Here is a 13,604-nt window from a genome sequence, read left to right on the forward strand (position 1 = left end):
GGAGCATATAGTTAAGAGTGAAGTTGCTGCAGCAATACCATCCACTGCTGTAGTTAAGCTCCGCCCTTTCTCAGGGAGAATTCCACAGCCCAGTAATGAATCCGATTACGACACTTGGCGTTGTAATGTTGATTTACTCTTCGATGACCCTTCTGTGTCTGACTTACAAAGAGTAAGGAGAATTATGGAGAGTCTCTTACCTCCTGCCACTGATATTGTCAAGCCTTTAGGGCCCCGTGCTTCTCCCAGAGCTTACATTAATGTGCTTGATGCAGCTTAATGGTGCAATTGATGATGGTGATGAGTTGTTCTCAAAATTCATGAACACATTTCAGAATGATGGAGAGAAAGCATCTAGCTATCTCCAAAGGCTTCAAGTTACTCTGAGCAAGGCAGTCAGGGGAGGTGGAGTTAAATCGTCGGAGGCCCACCATCATCTTCTGCGGCAGTTTTGCAGAGGCTGCTGGGATGACACCCTTATTTCTGAGCTCCGTCTCGAAACTTGTAGAGACGACCCTATCGAGTTCCAAGACTTACTGCGTTCCCTTAGAACCAAAGAAGACAAGAGTGCAACAGAAATGGTTGCGCATGAGAAGCCACATTGGTGCCTCTAAGCAGAAACCACAGCCATCACCTAGATCTGCTCATGCTTACAGCCAAGATACTTCCATTTCAAGCAAATCCCCTCATGAGTCAAAGTTGTTGTCTGAGACCGCTGAATTGAAAAAGCAAATTGCTGAGCTAAAGGAACAGTTAACATCACTGACCCTCCCAAAGTCACGAAAGGACTGTCAAACCTAAGCATAAGACATCACCCTCTCCTACCACTCCTGAGTTTATTGCTAAACAACCGTCTAAGTCAACCGGTGATCCTGTCGTGAAATCCAGACCACGCCCTGGTTACTGCTTCAGATGTGGTGAAGATGGCCACATATCTGTAACTTGTGAAAACGCTCCGAACCCAAGGCTAGTTGAAAAGAAAAGAAACGAACTGCGGTTGAAGCAGCAAGAGTGGGATAGAGAGAACAGTCATGTTGGTGCAGCTTCTTAAAACGACTAGCAGTTCCAGTTGTGGGACAAACTGGAACTAGTGAACCTAAAGGTTGTCCCCCCAGAATAAACTCAGGCCCCACACCACAAATCTTCACACCACAAATCTTCACACCACAAATTTCGTATTCAGCATCTGATCGGATCAAAGTGTACAGCGCAAGTCAAAATCTCAGGGACTGAATGTCATTGCTTACTCGACACCGGGTCACAGGTGACCACAGTTCCTTGGTCCTTTTATCAAGCTTGCTTGAATAATCATCCCATCAAGCCCCTGAATCTTCTGCTTGAGGTCAGTGGAGCAAATGGCCAGCCAGTTCCATACAAAGGGTATGTCGAAATTCCAATAACTTTTCCAAAAGACATGGTTGGAACTGAGTTTGAAATTTCCACACTGGCACTAGTTGTTCCTGACTTCAACCCAGAAAAACAATCTCAAGTCTTAATTGGGATGAATACGCTTGATTCTTTGTATGCTGAATGTTCTAACTTGAATATCCTTGAACACCATTCTCCACGATGCGGGTACAGTGCTGTGCTTAAAACTCTGGAATTACGGCATAAACAGAATACAAATGGATGCCTTGGACTGGTGAGAATACAAAGCAAGGAGCCCGTAGTGATTCCACCACAGCAGACAGTTGCTCTTTGTGTAAAAGCAAAATGTGAACTGCTTATCCACTAAAGAATGTGTTCTTTTGGAGCCCCCGTCAAACTCTTTCCTTCCTCGAGGTGTTCTCTTCTCAAGGGGTGTAGTTCAGGTGCCATCATTTCCAGCGCAAAAGTTGAGTGTCCAGTTACGGAATGAGTCACATCAGGACGTAGTACTGCAGCCAAATGCTGTTGTTGCTGAAGTGCATGCCATCGAGAGTATCATCCCTCAAGAACACGAGACAGGATCTGTACCTGCTGGTCAGAGCTGCTCCGAAGGAGTGCTTACTTTTGACTTTGGAGAATCCCCACTCACCAAAGAGTGGAGGGATAGGATCAGTAAGAAGCTCAGTGATATGTCTGATGTGTTTGCGCAACATGACCTCGATTTTGGTCGAACATCCAAGGTCAAGCATCACATCAAGCTTTCTGACGAAACTCCATTTAAACAAAGAGCCCGTCCTATCCATCCTCATGATCTGGCTGCTGTCAGATGGCACTTGCAAGAGTTAAAAGAGTCAGGAGTGATCCGGGAATCTGAGTCTCCATTTGCATCCCCAATCGTAGTAGTACGAAAGAAGAATGGCGACGTGAGACTATGCGTGGATTAGAGAAAGTTAAATTCACAGACTGTCAAAGATTCCTATGCTTTGCCTAACCTCGATGAGTCTTTTTCTGCCTTAACAGGTTCTTGTTGGTTCTCAGTTCTGGACTTGAAGTCTGGTTATTACCAGATAGAAATGGAGGAGTCTGACAAATACAAAACTGCTTTCTCTTGTCCTTTAGGATTTCGGGAATTTAATCGGATGCCTCAAGGAATTACCAATGCGCCAAGTACATTTCAACGCTTAATGGAAAAGTGCATGGAGGATCTACATCTCTCCAAGGTCTTGGTGTTCCTTGATGATGTAATCATGTTTTCCCAGACCCCTGAGGAGCATGAAGAACGGCTTCTAAAAGTACTGAGAAGACTAAGAGAGTATGGGTTAAAATTATCCCCAGAAAAATGCAAGTTCTTCCAAACTTCAGTCCGTTACTTAGGCCATATAATATCGGAGACAGGGGTCTGGACAGATCCTGAAAAGATACGTGCTCTTAAGACCTGGCCAAAACCAAATAATCTAAAAGAGTTAAGATCATTCTTGGGATTTTCGGGATACTATCGACGGTTCATCCGCGATTATTCCAAGATAGTGAAACCCTTAAATGACTTAACTGCTGGTTATGCCCCACTGAATCGTAAGAATATGAACAGTGAGTTAAAAGGAAAATATTTTAACCCGAAAGAGTCATTTGGGAGCAGATGGACAACGGCTTGTGATGAAGCATTCGACACCATTGTCTCCAAACTTACCAGTGCTCCTGTGCTGGGTTTTGCAGACCCGACCTTGCCTTTACATCCTCCACACAGATGCAAGCACCACAGGTCTTGGTGCTGCATTATATCAGGTGCAAGATGGAGAGAAAAAGGTCATAGCTTTCGCTAGTAGAGGTCTTTCCAGAAGTGAGTCTCGATACCCCGCCCATAAGTTGGAGTTTCTTGCTTTAAAGTGGGCAGTGACCGAGAAATTCTCTGACTACTTGTATGGAAACCACTTCTCTGTCATAACTGACAGTAATCCTCTTACTTACATTCTAAGCTCCGCAAAGCTTGATGCCATAAGTTATCGATGGCTATCAGCATTAGCCACATTCTCTTTCGATCTGACCTATAGGTCAGGAAAGCAAAAACCAAGATGCCGATGGGTTATCAAGACGTCCCCATGGCAAGCTGATTAATGATGTGGTGTCACAAAAGGAACTGGAACGGATACAGCAGTTCACTGCCAAGCATCTGGGTGAAGACAAAGTTGTTGTCCTGGACTGTGCTGTTGTACAAGCTGTGTGGGGGCAAGCATCTGATTCAGCAAGGATGTGGAACCCCTGTTGCTCTAGTGGAGTCCTTGGCAATGGAACAAGAGGCTATACCTTGTTATTTTGCTCAAGACCTGACTGAAGATGAGTCTGCAGTACCTATTTTAACTGGTATAGACCTGCAACGTGAACAAAGAGAAGATGTAGTACTGAACCAAGTTATCAGCCACTTAAAAAGAAGGTCAGATGCCATGCCGGACAGTGAGGTATGAATGCCCAGACTTGCCCTTGTTGTTGAGGGAGTGGAACCGCTTGGAATTGAGGGATGGAGTACTTTACAGACGAAGACAGTTGGACGATCAAACAACTTACCAATTGGTGTTACCTGTTAAGTTCCGTGCCATGGTGCTGGAGAGCCTGCACGATCAGATGGGCCACATGGGAGTAGATCGCACCCTCGACCTTGTCCGTTCTCGCTTTTATTGGCCAAAGATGAGTACTGATGTTGAGAGGAAGATTAAGACCTGCGAACGGTGTGTTAAGCGGAAAGCTTTGCCAGAAAAATCTGCCCCCCTTGGTCAACATCCAGGTTACACGGCCCCTTGAGTTGCTCAGTATAGACTTTCTATCCATTGAGCCAGACCGAAGTAATGTCCAGAATGTACTTGTCATGACGGATCATTACACCAAGTATGCAGTTGCCATACCCACCAACAACCAGAAAGCCAGGACTGTGGCTAAGTGCCTTTGGGATGGATTCATTGTCCACTATGGTTTCCCGGAGACGATACTAAGCGATCAAGGAGCTGACTTTGAGTCCAAACTTATCAAAGAGCTTTGCGAGATGGCAAAAATTCACAAAGTAAGGACAACTCCTTATCATCCTCGGGGTAATCCCGTAGAGCGCTTCAATAGGACGCTTCTAAACATGTTGGGTACCTTGAAGGAACAGGATAAGTCGCATTGGCATGACTTTGTGAAACCGTTAGTGCATGCCTACAATTGCACAAAAAAATGACACCACTGGATTCACACCTTATGAGCTCATGTTTGGAAGGCAACCCAGACTGCCGGTGGATTTAGCCTTTGGGCTACCTGTAGAATAACCTGTCCATGAGTCTCATTCCAAATATGTCCAAAGTCTCAAAGCCCGACTTGAGGAGAGTTACCGAATTGCCACTCAAAATGCTTCAAAGTCTGCAATGAAGAATAAGGACAGATTCGACAAACGAGTGAAAGAGTCAACTCTTGACGTGGGAGATAAAGTCCTTGTGAGGAATGTCCGAATCAGGGGAAAACACAAACTCGCAGACAAATGGGAGCCTACTATTCATGTAGTAGCAGAACGGGTAGGAGATCTGCCAGTTTATAAGGTTCATCCCCATGATAATGATGTTCCAGTGCGAGTATTGCACAGGGACCTATTATTACCTTGTGGTTTCCTTGCTTCTCCGGAGGATAGCATTCCAGATGCAGAAAACATCTCCAAGCCTAAGACACGAAGCCAAAGAAAGAGAGTACTGTTAAATGAGGAACAATCGGATTCAGAGGATGAAATTTGCATATTCAGTAGAATTCCTGCTGGAAAAAAACAAAGATTACTTATGCATATGACATCGCAAAGTCAAAAATGGCTGATGGAAAAGAAAAAGACTTGCCTCAGAGATCCTGTTTACCTCAGGAACCAGACTTACCTCGTGAAACAGAAATACCTCAGACTGTAAACAGTCCAGCTAACATTCTTCCACTGGATGAAAGTTTAGGAGAGGAGATCGAACTGCATGAACCCACAGATCCTGGAGTACAAGAACTTATACCAACAGGAAGCGGAATTGAAGGAGAATACTTACCATCATCCCATCCAGCTGTTGATGAGGAGGAAAAAGGATATATCCAAGGATGCACAGGATCTGGAAGGGAGAAACGGAAAAAAAGGAAACGGAAAAAGTTGATGCATATGCAAACCCAAGTGCAAACAGGGTAACCAAAAACGATCAAACAGGGTACCAAAACCTCCAAAAATATTCCATTACCCAGGAGTTGGGGTAATCCCCTTACCTCAGTAGACCAAAACTTGTTCCAGTCCTTGAGTGAGGCAGTGGTTTATTCCATGAGTCTTGCTGATTTACCAAAAGCTGACTTAAGAACTGCCCAAGAGTAACTGAAGGATCATGTTAAGGACAAAAACGCAAAGAGACTTGCTTACCTTTAAAAGGGGAGGATGTAACCCTGTATAATTTAAAATTATTATAAAATAAGGAATAAATTAAAGTGTTAAAATAAACTAACCAGAAATAATATTAATAATAAGTGTAAGAATTATAAAATCAAAGTGAAAAAAGTAAGTTAGTGTGATGATTGATATTTTAATGACTGTCCAATTAAGTGAGGTTTATGTTGAAGTCCCGCCCTACCACGTTAGTTGCAGTATGCGAGAAGCCATTTCTTTTCACTATGAGACTAATGATATTAGTAGCAGCATAACTTTGAGCAAGAGCTAAAAAGAGGAGTCAAAGAAGATAAAAATACATCAATGCTTTTATTTCTTTGAATTTTGGTGAGTACACATTTTGCACTGTGTAAATAGTCATATATGCAATCAGATATGTGCAACAATGTATTTCAGTGAGAGATAATGTGATACTGATGAGTTCTGGTTTATTACAAGTTAGAAGAGGTTTTGTTGGCTAAGTTAATCAGTAACGTGTATGAGTTGCAAGTGTTTATATTGTATGATGACGATGATATTTTATTGATTTAATCAGACGGCGTAATGTCGACTGAGTTGTTGAATTACAGTGAAAGTGTTTACTGTTAAATGTTTAGCAGGCCAACAAATGCTATCTGTACTTAATGTTGCCTGTGTATATATACAGGTCAGGTTTTTTTGTTTATGCTGGAACTCCGATCATTTCAATTTGAGGACGATGCGAGATGGCGAGTCAACCCACACAAGACGAACGCTGAACAGTTGAATCTAACCCAGGAACCGGGTAGGGAAATTCCAGTTACCTGCTAGTTCACACAAACAGCGCCACATTATTTTGTTTTTCCTTTGAGAGACTGCTCAAAGGAGTGTCTTTGTGAAGATGGAACTATTATTATTCCTTTTGAATCTATTGAACTGAACCATTTTGAACCGAGTCATTGGAACTGAATCTTTTTGAGATTGCTGAATCGAACCAAATTGAATCGAACCAAATTGAATCTTGCACTGAAATCTTTTGAATTGAATTTATTGAAACCAAACCTTTTTGAATTTTATTACCAAACTGAATTACTTTACAGAGTTATTGAACAGAATCCATTGAATCAAAATTTCCTGAATTGCTCTTGTAACATTTTGATTTTCAAAACGTTTTCTTTTCCTGTTTGAGTTAACTGATCTTGTCAAAAGTTATAATTGTGAACTTGTTATACGAGTGCAGTCTAACTAAACTCTATAGTTATTGGGTGCACCCAGATTAGTCCATACATAATTCATGTACTGCAATTTGATTGAGTTTCTTTTGTCATTAAGAATTGTCATTCAATTAAAACTGTGACTACTGTGAAATATATATATTTTTTTCCCTTTCACTTCATTCTCTACAAACAACCAATTTATTTTCAATACCAGAATTATTTCCACACAAAGTTGAGTGTTGGTAAATTTATGCTTTCCGAGCCGGAACCTATATACTGGAATATCCCTTTATTTTTTTGGTTTTTTTTTAAAAAAAAGTTAAAAGCATTGAACCAGCATTACAAAAATTTGACTGGAGCAGGATTTTCGGGGTTCCCAAACCCAAACTCCTCTGATTGGTCATTTCGTTTTAGAAATAAACAAACAGTCGTGATTTATGGTTGTGATTAAACATACCGGGCTGGTTGATCTAAGAACAAATACCCTTTTTTTTTTTATCCTAAATATCCCCACTTCCAGGTCAAATTTTTTCTTTTGGACATGTTTAAAAACCCAACTTGAACACAAACTCATTTAAAACACAGCTACATCAATTTGTCCCTCAAGATTCTGGAGCAGCTTGATCCATAACACGGTTTTGGTTAGTATCCCCAAAGGGCTAACATCAATGCAAATTAACAAAACATTTTTTTTACCCCCAATTTTTTCCACTTTAAAGTAAAAATAAAATATGGCAGCATATTTTTTACACCCGCCATTTTCCCTTGCTAACCTATCTATCTGTGGTTTTAAATTTTTCATTTTGATTCTTGTTTTTTGTTACAAGCATATCTGAGGGTCTCCTGGTTTCCCGGGTTTTGGTTTTAATCTTGTGCCTGGTTTCCCGGATTTCCCAGTTTCCCTGTTTTGGACTCTGTTTTTTGGATTGTTTTTAACCCCTTTTCCTGGTATGTTTGGGTTATGATTGTTTGGGTCACCTTTTTGGAGTACTTTTCGATTAAACCCGTTCCTAACACATATGTGCTTTAAAAAACATGTGTAATTGATAAAAAAAGACAATGAAAGAAGACACATGACAGTGTGATCTCTGTGTCTGTGTCTTGAGTCTCTGTTGATTGTGTGGCTGTGACATCTCTGCTTAAGAATCAGAATCAGAAAGAGCTTTATTTGCCAAGTATGCTTTAGCATGCAAGGAATTTTTAGTTGTAGTGACACTTCCAGTACACAGAGACAACACACAACAAAAAAACAAAAAAAACCTTGCCAGATAAATAAGTGTATAAACAATTGTGCTATTAATGATGATAATGGAATAGGATTGAGTAAGATGCAGGGATGTACTAGGATGAAGGGGTAACAAATAAATATATATTATATTTATTTGTTATATAGCGGCTCTTATTCACCATCAGCTGATCCTGAGGAAACTGGACTGACATCTCAACGAGAGGTCTACAATAAAACACACAGACAGTCAGATGTGGTATGAGACATTACTGCTGTCACATCACATCAGCAGATCCAGCTCAGAAAACACACGAAGTGTGTATTCATATTACAGCCAAGTGTAAGATGAACAACTGATCATAGATTAATAATGATAAACACCCCTCTTTATCATTTACACACAAAACACTGGAAGAGATGAAAAATCCCCTATTATAGAAACACAAATTAAACAGTTTAAAGTACAGAAACTAAAGTGGGAATGAATTATTATCTTTTTTCTCCCCAAAAATGTCTGTTACAAAAATTTGGCCATTTAAAAGATTTAAATAATAATACTCACAGTAGTTAATTCTCAGTTTATACTTTGGGTCATCTTTTCAGATCAGAGTACTTACCGATTTTTTAGATTATTGACCCAAAACAGTTCTCTCAGGTGTGAGGGGATCCAGAGCGAAGCAGGCAGACAACCTCTTTTGTGGCCACAATTAACCTGTAGAGAACAATGACACCTTTATTTCTAGATGTAGTTTAGCTGTGTCCAAGAAAGAGAAAGACAAATCAATGTGTGATGATCATTGGACTGGTTTAAAATGTCAAAGAACAAAAAAGCATGATCATAAATATTTGAAGCCTCATTCAAAAAAAAAAGAAAACAAAACACAGGTTTTAAATTTTAGTTTTGGGGTGAGGGATTATCTGGTCTAGAGCAGGAGAGGAGATATAAAGACAAGCATTTCCACAAACTGCTGCTGATGGGGGAAAGAGATTTCTGCATGTTGAAATGCTCAATGGTGCTGTTTGAAACTGTCATATGCTTCAGGACTGAACAGAAAACACAGAGCTGAATGTCCAGATATTTGTTTCATATGATATAAGTACGAAATCTGTCTGGAAAACAGTTACTTGCTCCGCTACTAAACCCCCTACAAAGGGGGCAGATCTTTTTTATCCTTTTAACTCTTTGACAAAGCCGGGGATGGGGCACTTTAAACTCGAAATCCAAATAACAACCCGAACATTTTTAAATTTTTATGCATTTAGAACCAAATGACTCATTTTAAAAAAAAAATGGGAAAAAAAAAAACCTTTCCAAATCAGGTGAAAGGGTAAATCAAATGGGGGGCCAAGTCCGTTGTTTGGTTCAAAAACGGGAGAAAGGTCATGTTTTAAAATTTAAAAAACTTCATCTTCATCATTATTAAAACAAATTTTTTTATCTAAACCCTAATTAAAGGTTTTACTGAAGACAAACACATGAGGCATCAGAAAGATGATCTTACCACAGTATCTCCAGTTTACAGTGAGGATCCTCCAGTACAGCACAGAGACGCTTCACTCCTGAATCTCTTATTTTATTCCCAGACAGATTCAGTTCTCTCAGGTGTGAGGGGTTGATCTCAGAGCTGAAGCCAGAGCAGAACAACCTTCATCTGTGCGTCACAATATCTCAACCTGTAGAGAACAATGACACACTCTTCACTCTCTCAGATCAGATCAGTTTAGCTGTGAATCCATTAGTAAAGAGAAAGTACAAATCAATGTGTGATGAATCATTGGACTGAGATTTAAAATGTCAAAAAACAAAAAAAACATGATCATAAATCATTTAAAGCCTCATTCAAAAAGAAAATAAAAATTCTTTATTGACTGTCAGGATTTTTAACCAAATGCTGTCTTATGTAGACATTCATACAAATCTGTTAAATCACACTATTCATTACACAGCTGGCTTTATAGTGCTATTTTGATCGTATTAATATGTAAGAGTAGTGGTGTGTGTGTGTGTGTGTGTTGTTGTCCATCACTCAAAGATATAAAACCTGAGATCACCTACACTGTGAGATATTATTCATACTTAGTGTAAATTATGGCAGATAGTACTTACACCTCAATGTATTGCAGTGCTTTACAAAACAGTAGGTAATAACACTATTCTTTATATGATTCTATTGATTATAAACAGATGCTGTCTTCTAGGGTCCTTCCTTGTGTCTATTCCTAAAGCCCCCCTACACCTGCTCCTAATCACACTGAAGCTGCTGATCAGTAAAGCTGTCTTGAAGCTGCAGGAAGAGACTCAGCTTCTGAGTTTAGGGAACAATATGAGCTGCATGTGATTGATTCTCAGACATCTGATCAGCGTGAGGACACCACATATAATTTAATTATATACATGTTAGACATTTATTTCCATGTTTTGAATATTTTCATATGTTTTCTGTTAATATAAACACCTCTCTGAGCTAATATACAATGGTATAAATGAGAAGAAAAGCAGATATGTAAATGGTTGGTAGCCTCAAAAGCCCACTGTTCTTACTCTCACACTTATCTGACTGGTTTATCCAATAATTTTGTCTGCTAACAGTCAAGCCTTTGCTAATAAGATGAGCTATTAGCACTTGGCGTAAACAGAATACATTTAAAAGGTGTTACTAATGCAGAAACAGCTTTAACATAGACCTAAGTCCACACACATGAACAAGAAACAAAGTCCGCTGTGTTTTACTTTCTGTATCTATGTATCTTGATTGACAGTTGTTTCATCCAATCAGTAGTAAGTATTACATTCACAAATAATACCTAATTAGAACATTTTGTTTGACTAATTGTGTTTTCAGACTTTTCTGGGGTGATTTGTTTTCACTTCACAGATATTTTACAGTGTGCATTATTTAAACTTTCCACAGGGGGCTCCCGTTTTCAGTGAGGATCCTCCAGTCCCGGGGACGAGATGTTCACACCCCCCAAACTCTTATTTTATTCTGGGGCCCGATCCCGTTTTTCTCAGGTGTGAGGGTTTGATCTCAGGCTGAAGCAGAGCAACCCCAACCTTCATCTGTCGCCACCAAACCCTAAAACCCTTGAGAACAATGACACAGTGTTTAAATTTAGTTGAAGGGGTGTAGTTGGTTTGACTTGGTCTCAGGCAGGAGAGGAAAAATAATGACAAGCATTGCCCCCAAATCTGCCCGATAGAATGGGGATTTCTGCAGTTGATGCTCAATGGTGCTTTTGAAACTGTCATTGGGTTCAGGACTGAACAGACACACAGAGCTGAATGTGAGATATATCTGTGATTAGAAAGAACGGTTGCTATAGAAGACCCACATGTTATGTATATACATATCTGTGATTAGAAAGAACGGTTGCTATAGAAGAATTACGTGTTCACCACATCTCATTTATTAACTCTTGTTATCAAACACATCATTGTGTCATGTTTGCAGCTTATAAACTGAACAGAAATCACTAAATTACACATTAGTACCTGAACATTCAGGTTAAATCTGTATGACATCTGTGAGAACCTGGTAGGCTCATGGGATTTCAAGAAAAAGTGGAAAATAAGAGAGGGATAACAGGGGTTAAGTACAGAAACTGCAAGAGATCTTACTTATCAAACAATCGGTTAATGTTCCAGATTCTTTCAATTCTAATAAAACAAATGATACAAATAAAATTACAGCACAGAAGCATGCAATGACACAGCAAGCCTTGCTTTTAACATTTGAAAGGATATTATTATTGCCTTATTCAAACTATTTTTTTTCATAAATATATGATTGACTTGCAGAATAAAAACTGTATCATACACTTGGGATTTGATGGCTGTGTCACCAATTATCAGTAAGGGTGTGTGACCATGAGGGGCGGCTGATTTATAGCGGCCCCATTTTTTCAAATTTCGGCTTTGGTGTGCGCAAAAAAGGCCAAACATAGGCAGGCGCCGGAGGCGCTAAGCGTTTTTGCAAACTCCCTCTGAGACTGTGTAAAAAAGGGGAGCTCACACCTTCAGCGTGGGTTGTTTACACACAGCTTCACTGAAACCCCCGTTTAATTATTTTACCCCAAATAGAATTGATGCCGGAAAGTTTTCATATTCATAAGTCAAAAAGTCATTTTTCTTGGAAAAAATTAAAAACATTCAATTTAGCGAAAATTTTGTGTGATTAACTGCAGCAACTTTCCTCATGAAATGTGTTCAGGTCCAACAATTCCTCCCGATGTCACGTCGTGGCCAGCCCCTTAAGCGGGTTGGGGGCAGAGGGTGTGAATAGTGGGAATCTTTTTTTTTTGTTATCACTTTGGTATTTGACTTATAGCGGGGCCAGTGTTTCCTAAATCAAGTTTTTTGACGGCTATCACTATATCAAAACCGCCACAAATAGATTTTCCAAAGGGTTCTTGATAAATTGAAAAAACTGGCTCACTTTCAAAATTTAAAAGCATGCCCATGCAACCCGTCCGATCTAATGCACTATATGCCGGATTTTTTAAAACCAGTAGGCCCACCGGAATGCAAAAAATTAAATCTGACATTTCCAGAACCGAAATCCAGCAGGATCAATTAAGTACTGGGCATATAATCAAATAAAAGATTTAATTTGAAAGCGGTTCTCTTACTGTGCAGCACAGCCACACGCACCAAAGTTACGTTTGGGTTAATCTTATTTTAAATCCATAATGTCATTTAAAACATTTCAATTGTGTTTTAAAATACAAAAAACAAGCACAACAAAACCATTTAAAGAGGCGCGTTCAGTGCTCTCCGTGGGGGATAGGAAACAGTCAACAAAGTAAAATGACCAAAACGTTTGGGGTCTCTTCATTTTATCAAAAAGATTTTAACCATCATTCTTTTTAATCCTTACTAGATTTTTTTCAGACTAAAAACCCCTTTTAATCAAGTGGAAAAGGTTTGTGTGTTGTGTGTGGGCTTTGCCCCCCTCTGCACGACCATTTTCGCCCGGTTAAACGATTACGTTAATTGATCGTTTAATTTTAACGGCGACGATCATGGAAAAACGAAAAATTGACATCCCTAGTGTCAATTTTTTAAAATTGAGATTTATACAGCACCTGAAAGCTGAATTATCTCTCCATTGATGTACACTGATGTTAGGAGGACACTATTTGTCTGAGATACAACTATTTAAAAATCTGGAATCTGAGGGTGCAAAAAACTCTAAATATTGAGGGAAAAACATCTTTAAATTTGTCCAAAAATTTAAATTCTTATACATATTATAATCAAAAAAGAAGTTTTGATATATTTTTTCAGTAGGCAAATTTTCAAAATATCTTCATGGAACATGATTCTTGAATTCCTAATGATTTTTTTTTCTAAAAGAGCAAAAATCTCTAATTTTGACCCCATAAGTGTATTTTTGTTATTGCTACAAATATACCC

The sequence above is a fragment of the Cyprinus carpio genome, unplaced genomic scaffold, assembly GCF_018340385.1.
Source record: "Cyprinus carpio isolate SPL01 unplaced genomic scaffold, ASM1834038v1 S000006470, whole genome shotgun sequence".
Taxonomy (NCBI): domain Eukaryota; kingdom Metazoa; phylum Chordata; class Actinopteri; order Cypriniformes; family Cyprinidae; genus Cyprinus; species Cyprinus carpio.